Genomic DNA, 12,422 nt, shown 5'->3' with positions numbered 1-12,422 from the left:
TTTGTATACTCCTGTATGCGTGTGTCATAAGTGTCTAGGTGATGCATGTGCCTCTAATGTCTGTGTCCATGTGCTTTTGGGTGTCATGCCTAGGTGAGAAATGTGCCACCATGTGTCCTGTGACATGTGCCTGTGGGAATCCCTCGACACTACAGGTGGACGAGCAACTGAAATCTTGAGCCAGACTCGAGCCTGAGGCCTAACTCTAGCTCAGCTCGAGGTCCTGTTGGAGCCTCAAGCCCAAAGCCATCTGAGCTTCCATGTGGCTTCTGCTTGCCACCTTCCCTCTACCAAGGATGTGGCATTTTGGCCAAAGCTGAACACTGTGGAACTAAGGAACCATGTTTGAGTTTTGCTGTGGACTCCACGTCCTGTGATTCTGGGCAAATCACTTAATCTCCTGGTGCCTTTAACAAATGAATGTTGTTTTGTTTGATGTAACTGATGTTTATGTAAAGTGCTCCAATACCTTAGGTTGAGTTCACACTATATAAACACTGCAGAAAATGCACGTAGAGGTAAAAACAAAGTGTTATCATGAAAAGGAAAGACGAACAGCTACTTAGTCAGTGGCTGATTTGTACAAAGTGAAATCAGAAAACCTGGGTAAAATTGCAGCTTCCCTGTTTAAATTGTGTGATCTTAAGCAAATATTGTATTTCACCAAAACTCATTTTTCTTTTTGATTGCATATGAAAGCGCTTTCAAATATATGAGTTCAAAATTCAAGCTGTACAAAAACCTATTGAGTTTCAGTTAACAGACTATAATGTTGCTTTATAATAATCTGGATCACTTACAGGGTTTACATGACAACTGTCTTGTCCTCATAGTTCACCAATGGTTTGTGTTTAAATACTATCACTTTTAATAAGTACTTCTCCGTGCATTGCTATAATGTGAGGTATTAATGTCACAGCTTTGTCATGTTAAAGAAATGCAAATTTTTCATTTGAAGAGTGTTTATCATATTGTACACAATGTTTATTTGATGATGTACATAGCAAACATTTTCAGGGCTAGACTTGCACGGCTCTGAGAGCTTAGGCACCTGTGTGTCACATAACTATGCCAATGTGCGACAAGTGCGGCTCTTTGCCGCTCTCCTCCTGTCTGTCACTCACCACTGAACGCTTGATGGACAGCGCTCCCTGCTGGCACCGTTCTAGCTCTTCATTTCACATCGCATGGACTGGCCTGTTCGAGACACCCCAATGCCTGGCACATCCCTGATAAGCCCCCAGTTCACCCACCCTATCACTTCCAAGGCTGCGACTGCCACCCCAGAGCGATTTATCAGTCCCCGGGAGCTCTCCCGACACCTCACCTGCCAGGCAGCGCTGGAGGGACAACATCCAGGAAAGTAGGTCAGCGCTGCCTGACTGCAAGGAGCGTAGGAGGGTGGGGGATGCCTGGCGGCAAAGAAAAGACGGATCACAGAGCGGCACTGGGGAGAAAAGGGCGAGGTTCATCCGAAGTGGCAGCCCTGTCACTGGAGATGGCAGCAAGATCCCATGCGGCTGCCATTTTGAATTTGACGGTCTATGGGTCTGAGGCTTTCCTTCTGCCTGAGAGGGCTGAGTTCTTGTTGTCTCTCGCCACTACAAGAAGGTAGGAACCAGAACATGGGCCTGGAAGCATGGGTTCCGGAACAGCGGCCTGGAAGACTGGGTACCAAAACAGGAGTCTGGAAGCATGGATACCAGAACAGGGGCTTGGAAGCATGGGTACCAGAACAGGGGCCTGGAAGTATGAGTACCAGAACAGGGGCCTGGAAGTATGAGTACCAGAACAAGGCCCTGAAAGCCTTGGTTCCAGAAAAGGGGCCTGGAAGCATGGGTACCAAAACAGGGGCCTGGAAGCATGGATACCAGAACATGGGCTTGGAAGGATGGATACCAGAACAGGGGCTTGGAAGCATGGGTACCAGAACAGGGACCTGGAAGCATGGGTACCAGAACAGGGGCCTGGAAGTATGAGTACCAGAACAAGGCCCTGAAAGCCTTGGTTCCAGAAAAGGGGCCTGGAAGCATGGGTACCAAAACAGGGGCCTGGAAGCATGGATACCAGAACATGGGCTTGGAAGGATGGGTACCAGAACAAGGGACTGAAAGCATGGGCACCGGAACAGGGACCTGGAAGCATGGGTATCAGAACAAGGGACTGAAAGCATGGGTGCCGGAACAGGGACCTGGAAGCATGGGTATCAGAACAGGGTCTTGGAAGAATGAGTACCAAAACAGGAGCCTGGAAGCATGGGTACCAGAACAGGGGCCTGGAAGCATGGCTACCAGAACATCGGCTTGGAAGCATGGGTACCAGAACAGAGACCTGGAAGCATGGGTACCAGAACAAGGGACTGAAAGCATGGGTACCGGAACAGGGACCTGGAAGCATGGGTATCAGAACAGGGTCTTGGAAGAATGAGTACCAGAAAAGGGGCCTGGAAGCATGGGTACCAAAACAGGAGCCTGGAAGTATGGGTACCAGAACAGGGGGCTCAAAGCATGAGTATCAGAACAGGACTTAAATGTATGAGTACCAAAACAGTGGTCTCATAGCATGGATACCAGAACAAGACCTGAATGTGTGGGTACCAGAACAGGGGCCAGGTAGCATGGGTACCAGAACAGGGGCCTGAAAGCATGGGTACCAGAACAGGGGTGTTAAAGCATGAGTACCAGAACAGGGCCTGGATGTATGGGCACCAGAACAGGGGTCTGTAAGCATTAGAACCATAACAGACCCTGAATGTATGGGTACCAAAACAGGAGCCTGGAAGCATAGGGGGAAGAATAGGGGCCTGAAAGCATGGGTACCAGAACAGGGGCCTTAAAGCATGGGTACCAAAACAGGAGCCTGGAAGCATGGGTACCAAAACAGGAGCCTGGAAGCATGGGTACCAGAACAGGGGCCTGGAAGCATGGGTACCAGAACAGGGGCCTCAAAGCATGAGTATCAGAACAGGACTTAAATGTATGAGTACCAAAACAGTGGTCTCATAGCATGGGTACCAGAACAAGACCTGAATGTGTGGGTACCAGAACAGGGGCCAGGTAGCATGGGTACCAGAACAGGGGCCTGAAAGCATGGGTACCAGAACAGGGGTGTTAAAGCATGAGTACCAGAACAGGGCCTGGATGTATGGGCACCAGAACAGGGGTCTGTAAGCATTAGAACCAGAACAGACCCTGAATGTATGGGTACCAGAACAGGAGCCTGGAAGCATAGGGGGAAGAATAGGGTCCTGGAAGTATGGGCACCAGAACAGGGGTCTGGAAGCATGACCAGACCAGGGGCCTGAAAGCATGGGCACTTGAACAGGGGCCTGGAAGCATGGGTACCAGAAAAGGAGCATGGCAGTTTAGGTACCAGAACAGGTGCATGGAAGCATGACCAGACCTGGGGTTTGAAAGCATGGGTACCTGAACAGGGGCCTGAAAGCATGGGTACCAGAACAGGGGGCTGGAATCGTGGGTACCAGAAGAGGGGCCTGGAAGCATGACCAGACCAGGGGTCTGAAAGCATGGGTACCTGAACAGGGACCTGGAAGCATGGGTACCAGAACAGGGGCATGGAAGCATGGGTACCAAAACAGGGGCATGGAAGCATGACCAGGCCTGGGCTCTGAAAGCATTGGTACCAGAACTGGGGCCTGAATGTATGGGTACGGATACAGGTGAGCTCCAGTCGTATTAAAGAAAGGGCAAGGAGACAAGTCTTCTCAGCGGCTTCAGGAGGACAGTTTTTTTTTTTTATGCATACCTAGTTGGCCCGCTGATTTCTCTAGAGATTTCTTGAGGCAACTACCAGGTTACAAACGCCCTGTTTGGCGCTCATTACTGATCCTAGGAATTAACTTCTGCACAGTGCTGCGGTCCTGATCATAAATGTATACATACGTTAACCGACAGGGGGTCGATTGACATTCTTTATGGAGATCTCAGTAATTCATATACTTCATTGAGAACTCAGTGTACCATACTTCCAAATTTTAATAAAATTAACTCTGATGGAATGGAACAAAGCCTGCAATATGTGTCATATTCCATTCTTTATATTTAGAAAACAATATTTTAAATGCATGTTTTATATTTTGTCGAAAAGTGTATCTTTTAGTGAGTCTGACTCAGTTGTACAATTAAAATCAACCTAGTCAGTGATCCACTTAATCGTATCCAGCACGACTTAACACGATTATATTGTATACCATCTTAAAGTGACATGAATGTAATTTACAGAGAAATCAATCATTTATTTCGTACAATAACAGGCAAAACACATGTATTTTTTTTATCATAAATCTTCCTGTTGTGTCGATGTGTTTCAATCTTTTTTATGTTTTTCAGGCCTTAGCAGAACGAGTATGGAGCACCAACTTTAACATTGCTTTGAATAAAAACATTTCCTAATTCAGCTTTAGGTTCACCCTTTGCTCGTGAGGCTTTAATCGTTGTTTGTGTTGGAACAGAATTCCTCATTAATTCCATAGTTCCAACTTTATTTGCCTGGTATTCAGATGACACTGCTACCAACCCTCTCGTTAACTGATTACTCCATCTGCTTGGAAATAAATCTGTGAGTCCCTCGCCTCATGTATATGATCCAAAAGAATGAAGGACATTGATACATCCATAGAGTGCATTCTTGGATTTATCGACAAAGGCAGACATGGGTGGTCATTCTGACCCTGGCGGTCTTTGACCGCCAGGGCGGAGGACCGCGGGAGCACCGCCGACAGGCCGGCGGTGCTCCAATGGGGATTCCGACCGCGGCGGTAAAGCCGCGGTCGGACCGGCACCACTGGCGGGGTCCCGCCAGTGTACCGCGGCCCCATTGAATCCTCCGCGGCGGCGCAGCTTGCTGCACCGCCGCGGGGATTCCGACCCCCCCTACCGCCATCCAGATCCCGGCGGTCGGACCGCCGAGATCCGGATGGCGGTAGGGGGGGTCGCGGGGCCCCTGGGGGCCCCTGCAGTGCCCATGCCACTGGCATGGGCATTGCAGGGGCCCCCGTAAGAGGGCCCCTACATGTATTTCACTGTCTGCTGCGCAGACAGTGAAATACGCGACGGGTGCAACTGCACCCGTCGCACAGCTTCCACTCCGCCGGCTCGATTCCGAGCCGGCTTCATCGTGGAAGCCTCTTTCCCGCTGGGCTGGCTGGCGGTCTGAAGGCGACCGCCCGCCAGCCCAGCGGGAAAGTCAGAATTACCGCCGCGGTCTTTCGACCGCGGAACGGTAACCTGACGGCGGGACTTTGGCGGGCGGCCTCCGCCGCCCGCCAAGGTCAGAATGAGGGCCATGGTGTCTATGTCGAGATAGATACTGGCAAGGTGCGACCTGTGAAGATGCGGTTCATTAGGGCCTTTCACCTTCTCACAAGTGATCACCGTAGTCGTGCCCTCGACACCCGCTTCCTTTATTGTGACTTGTAAATAGATTCGAAAGCGGGAGACAGGTTGAGAAGGAAAGTCCAGGGCGGACTGGGAATCAAGGGCAGCCCTGGCACATGTAGTCGGACCAGGCACCATAGGCCATGTAGGGAGCGAGCCCAGCGAACGAGCCTGGCCATTCCAAGCAGGGCTTGGGGGAACATTTTTGAAAAAAATATAATTGTGGTGCTTTTCATAAGACATTTTCCATTATAGAACCTTGTCCAATAATTGAATGGATGGATGGAGACTGGAGACAGGGCTGCAGTGCTCGATCAATGAATATAGTTGCATGGTGAGTAGAGGGTGGATGAAACAATTCAATAATAGATAGCAAAGAATAAAGACTTTTAGCTATATGGAGAAAATAATCTCAATCCACTGACCAAGGGTGGCTACACTGGTTGTCATTTTAGCGCCTGCCTTAAAACATCACCCCCCAAAGACTACTATCACCAGTGCTTATTTAACATGCATAGCCTGGATGTATTTAACACAGTGCACTGATTTAGCGCCTCAAAGAATTAAGCTTTGATCTAAAATGGGACAGAGTTAGGCTTGGGGCTCTTTAGCGATCAAGAAATGTTAACCTAATTTCCCTCACCCTTCATGCCCCTATTGGGAGACAGCAAATTTACACGGGGCTTAAACAGGGTGGCCTTTCACCTGGGGCTAGAGGGGGATGTAAAACATTAAGCAGTTTGAGCTTTTAAAAGGTGCAAAGCTGGCTTCGTGACTCCAGGGTCAAACATGGGGAAAACAGGAAACTGACAGCTTTTGAGAAATACCTGCTTAACTGCAATAATAAACACCACGCTCTTGCCCTTATGCATAAGATACTTAATAATGGAGCACGAGAAGAGAAACTCCCAATCCCACAGCCATGGGTAGAAGAACTGCAGATATCTCTAGATGGGAATCAATTGCAATAATTATTTACATGTACAAATAACTTTGCCTCTCAGGTAGGGGGTAAAGAAAATCATGTTTCGAGGTTGGTGAGTATGGGACTCAGGGGAGGGTAAAATTACTGGAGGGGATGTAAAGATAAGGGACACTAACACACCTTCTGGGCTTTGACACGGATCCAGCCCATTGGGCAATGGTGGGAAATGCTGCCTGGTACATTTGAAGAACAGGACCAGCGCTTGCAGCAGTCCATAGGTGGGTCCACTCGGGGGGGGGGGGGTGGAGATGTATCCACTACGTCAAATAAAGGGACGGCTTATCTCCTATATATTATTGATGGTGAAACACAGTCCTGATGCTCTGGGGCCAGCAGTTTCCCCCCACTTAGGAAAAATGGATGGAATATCTCTAGTGGATTCTGAGGATGGAGAAACTGTCAACGACAGCCCAGGGAAAATAAAAAGCCATAAAGAAACTTTGGGGTCTGCTGCTGGAGTTTTTTGGTAAACATTTTAGCAAACTGCTGCGTCCCAGGAGACTTACATCGCCTAATACTCTGGAAGGATCTAAACTTGAGGGGTACTACTTAAAGACCACTGGAGAAAACACGCTGATCAATGGCGCTTGGACTGCTGAAGCAAATCTGATTGTAACAGCTAGAAGTAGTGTAGCGTACAGCAGCATGGATTTGGGTGGTAGGGAAGGAAAGGAGTTGGGGGCGGTAGAGGAGAGTGGGTATAAAATGCGTGAGGGGGCAAGGGATCGGGAGCCATGGAAATGTTCCAATAATTCTGGAAAATGTTATAAAAATGTATTTAAATCTAAAACGGGGTAGAGAAAGTGATAACCATGTAGTGGCTGAACTGCGTATTGTGTAACCAAGAAACTTTGCATCAATCCCTGCTTCCACTTGCCTACATTGTGTGATCCTAGGCAGTTACATTTATCACAGTGCCTCCTTTTTCTTCCCTTTCATTCAATATCACATGAGAGCACTTAAAATACATCAGTTCGGGTGGACGCTGCTAAAAGCAAAAAACTGCAATGTTACTCCATCTATAGTAACACCCTTGGCCACGTAAGGGGGGGGGGGAAACCAGCTGACTTTCCTATTGGTTCACTAATAGCATTGTCATCAGGGCAGCGGCTGTGGGGGCATGAATGTTTCTATGTTCAAGATTAGAATCTATAACTTCTAGCAAGTGACACTCAATATAATTGTATCAATTAATACTCTAAAATGAAATGTATTGCACAGATCACATTATTTAGAAATACACTGTTTTGAACTTTGAAGGGCATTTATCATATACGTATATATTCTCAGAGCCAAGCATCGGCTGACCCCTTAGCCTCTCCCCCAAGATGTTCTACACATGGCAACCATTGAGGAGACAGGCACCACCCAAATGGAAATATAAATAGTTTTGAAGCATATTTTAAAACCTTTTGTTTTGCGTTATTTATTTTTAAAACACCAAAGCATTGCAGGCAGGAAACACGGCCGGTCCATCCCCAACAACAGCAGTGAAACCGGCCCCACCATGCCAGCCCATCAGAAGAAGGACCGGTGCCCAGTAGCGCCCGTCTGGTCCTGGGTAACTGAAGGGAGCTGGATGATAAGAGACATAGGGGCCACCTTCAGTCAACCAACCGTGTTCTGTAGCACTGGTTGCTAACGCACAGCCACCATAGAATTGATTCGCTGTGAGAAGCACTTGCAAAAAGCATCGCCTCTCAGGCAGCTGCCCTTTAGTTTACATCAAAAGTCACATCCCCCCGGATAGCGGCTAAATCTGCTTTGACGCGGGAGAATTGGTAGTGCACATTTCAGAAGGGAAACCCCCTGGTAGTGTATCATTTCAAAGCGCCAGACTGGTGGAAGCATTTTTACCACAGGTGACTCTGAGTCTGTGTGGTTTCCTGTCTTCCCTTACATGGAGGCTGATTTACCAAAATGCCGGGGTTAGCGGAAGTGATGTCACACACCCTTTGACCTCAATGACATCACAGGAAGTGACATAATATGAACTCTAACCCTCCAAATCTTCCTACATAGTTATGTCACAAGGCCTTCACCCTGGCAACCTCACAATAATTGATATTATTTAAGTTCCATAATAACTGCATGATTAATGTAACGACCCAACAAAGATAAATGCCTATTTTCATTAACGCCTACATTTAATTAGGGTGCTGGCATGGTATGCCAGAGGACACAATTCGTATTACTCTTGGTATTACATGAAAACATATGTGTTTATTTGCAAAGGAGGATATAGTGTACACCTCCGTGAGAAATGTATTGATACATATTTGGAGAGGCAAAAAAGAAAAAAAGCAATAGTAGTTAGATTTACCTTATTAATTGATATGGAATGTATATTCAGTATGAAATATGTTAAAGGCTTAAACTATCCTGTATCAGTACATTTTTATTTATGCTAATTTGTAAGGCGTTATAATTTGTGTTTTATTCTAACACATGCTTTTAATGTATTCACATCAATAAAAATGCCAACAACTTGTTTAGAAATGTTTTTTTTTTATTTCATTTTTGTTAACCAGAAGTGTGCACACTGTAATGCTGAATTTACTTATTCTACATAACCGAAAGGGTATTGTTCAGTCCGGTGGAGGCTGTAGAAAGTTGTTCATAAACACTCTGTCTTCTTTCTGTTATTGGCACTGATTTTGACACCTGAGATGCCAGGGGCGGTAAAAGTAGTACCCTGGGTTACAAGGGGCAAGACGTGGGTAGCAACTGTGACCCCAAATGACGCCCAGGCTTCTTTATAATAACCATAAACCAAGCAACATTTCAGATTTCTTTTTACATTCAAATGTGTACTCTGTTTTAGACGTGCAGGGCCTAGGAAATAAGCAAAGGAGACGGATGGAGTGTTTAATCTAAAAGTCTGCGAATACAATTCTAATAGCAAATTAACGTCGGTGGCTCTTCACGAGGAAAGGGGAACCACTGAAAAATTGCTGTTTCCTAGAAGGCCAAGCCAGGCTCATGGTGTCACACGTTACCCTAAGCCACTTGGCAGCTATGCCTCGACTGGCAAAAGAGATAGAATCACTGGAAGTGGGTGGGTAAAGAGGTTTATCAGATCCAGTTACTCTTAGGAGCTGTTCAGTAATGAAGAGAAGGAACACTATTAAACAGGGAGCAGGACCCCATAACACTAACCCTAGCAACAGGCACTGTTGAATGTAGGTGTTGATATGTACCCTAGGGAAGTCCTGTGCAGTTTAAAAATCCATGTTTCTTTTCATGAACCAGCCTCAGGTGAAAGGCACTGAAAGAGAGAAGGGTGGGATGCACTAAATTTGGTTTATGGATTCCAGTTCACTACAAACACTCTCTGAAATGCCTTCATTGGACTATCCTGGTTTGAAAAAACAGCACCGCACCACAACTCCAGCCACAATTAGGTTGCAGACCAATGGAAGCCGTTTAAAGGCAGGCAGCAAAGCACGGGGTAAAGTTTGTCTGAGAGGTGTGTGCATGGTTCTTCAGCCACACTAACACTACAGCTGGGAATTGTCTTCCAGTTCTGTCCACAAGGTGGCAGTGAAGCAACCCGCTAAAATAACATTCAGCTTCGTGTTTCCTCCCATAAGTGAGTGTTATTCTGGCACCTGTCATGATTAACCTCCACTGTGAGTGCTTCTGGACCAGGTACTATCAGTAGCATCTGCTGATGGTGCTGCTGAACTGCTCATAATCAGCACCCTCGACTGATGGCGATACTAAATCACTCATCAGATGGGCATTTTTGTTCACGTCAAAATGTCTGCAGAGGGCGGTAAAGGTCAGGTCGTTTAATGTTTGTTTTGGAAACAATATGTCACAGCGCCGTCTCTCCTTAAAAGCTTGTGGCATCTGCTCCTACACTCCTTGCCAAACCACTTTGGTGATAGACTGAGACACAATTCAGTTGTGTGATGCTGATGAATATTTTTTTAGTCATGTTTTGGAACCTGTGCTGATGATGCTAAACTATTCATCATCTAAAACCTGTGCTGATGCTGCCACTGAACTTATCATCCACGGGAAGCTGCACTACTTGTCCTCATCTGAAACATGAGCGAAAAGTGGCACTTAACTGTTCACCTTCAGAGGACTGCACTGCAGGTGTTGCTGGGGTGTTTGCCATCAGTAACCTTCGCTGGTGGCACTGCTAAAGCGCTCATCGTCAGGAACCTGAGCTCGCGGCACGTCTACATTTACGTCATAAGAGACTTTTGCTGCTGTTGCTTTTTAAATAATCCTCATCAGCAGCGTGCATTGACAGAACTGCTTAAATAACCTCTCATAATCACAAACCTTCTCTGGTGACGCAGCTGAGCTATTCATCATCAGCAACTGCTATGGATGTGCTGCTGAGATAGTAATCACCAGTTAACATCGCCGATGGAACTGTGTGAAGTATTCAGCTTCAGAAACTACTCTTAGGGTGCTGCTAAACGATTTGTCATCAGTCACCTGTTTGGAGGGTGCTGCTGAACTCTTATCGTCCTAAAATGATCTAAGGGTGCTAATTAGCTGCATGCTACCAGTAACCAGTCCCAACATGTCCTTCATCACCATTGTCAACTGTGAGGGTGCTGCTAAACTATTCATCATTAGTGATCCGGACTGCTGTACTGTTTACAATCTGAGAGAGCTGATAAAGTGTTCATCATTGCACTGACGTTGTTTCTGAATAGTTCATTACCAGTCACCTGTGCTGGGAGAGCTGCTGAGCTCTCCACCCACCTACACGCCACTGCCCTGGACGGGTGGGAAATGCATCACTCAGACAGCGACAGGCATAGCTTGAAAAACAAGGGGTCAGAACGTACTTAGGCCCATATTTATACTTTTTTAGCGCCGCATTTGCGTAAATTTTTGACAGAAACGGCGCAAACTTACAAAATGCAATTGCATTTTGTAAGTTTGCGCCGTTTTTGCGTCAAAAAGCGGAGCAAATGCGGCGCTAAAAAAGTATAAATATGGGCCTTAGTGCCTGGAAGACATTCTCTCACAGTCTTTCTGTACATTCCCTCTGCTGCCTCAGCCTAATGAGCTCATGCCCCAGCCCTCTACTTTATGCCATCCATTGTCCCCCCACTTTCCTCTTTCATATACTCTGTTCTTCTCCTCACACTCCCCTCCAAGTACTTGCATCCTCCCGCCTACCTATCCTTTCCGGTGTCACGTTTCTTCTTAACCCCCTCCCCAACCCCCTTCCCCCGGCATCCGTGGCTACCTCCTTTCCACCGTGGCGTGCTTCTCCTGGGCACGTGCCAAGAGCACCCCTTGCCCTTGCGCCCCTAGGGATCCTGGCTGGAAGTCTGCAATCACAGGAGTCAATCAGAGAACAGAGCTCTTCGGCGCGGCTACAGGTAATCGATCCAGCTGTCTGCCAAGCCTGCTTACACCTATGCACTCCTCAATGCTCCTGTCTGGAAATAAGGGCCGCGGCTCACTATCACGCTCCCACAGGTTCCCTGCGCCACTTCGCAGCCCGCAGAACAATGCTCCAGAGGCCTTCAGGGCAGCGCTGCACTGAACGAGGGCTGTAAACAGACATCTTACTGAAGGCACAATTCACAAGCACAGTCCTCAGACAGCAGAGCTACCCAACAGATTACTGAATTTACAGGCTCAGGCTTCAGGAGTTTTATCACAGGTTCGGAGATCTTAGCATCACACCTCATGCAACAGGCTCGGGCCTCAGAATGTAGTACTCGCCCTCAAGTTTCAGAGATGCTACGTAAAACAGAGTGATCCCACAAGTTGCCAAGATCTTACAGGCTCCTGACTCAGACTGAAGTTTTATCACAGGTTCAGAGATCTTAGTCTCAGGCCTCATACATCAAGCTATCATACAGGTTACAGAAATGTTACAGATGCAGGGCTCGGTGAGTAGAACTGTCCCTCTGGTTACAGATATATATTATGGGCTCAGGCCTCAGACTGCAGAGCTAGCACTACTATAAGCTCAGGCTTCAGAATGCAGTACTACCCCTCAAGTTTCAGAAATGCCATATACAACCGAGTTAGCCCACAGGTTGCCAAGATCT

This window comes from Pleurodeles waltl, chromosome 4_2 (assembly GCF_031143425.1).
Source record: "Pleurodeles waltl isolate 20211129_DDA chromosome 4_2, aPleWal1.hap1.20221129, whole genome shotgun sequence".
In the NCBI taxonomy this organism is placed as follows: Eukaryota; Metazoa; Chordata; class Amphibia; order Caudata; family Salamandridae; genus Pleurodeles; species Pleurodeles waltl.
The sequence above is the reverse complement of the archived record's forward strand: the minus strand, read 5'-3'. Positions refer to the sequence as shown.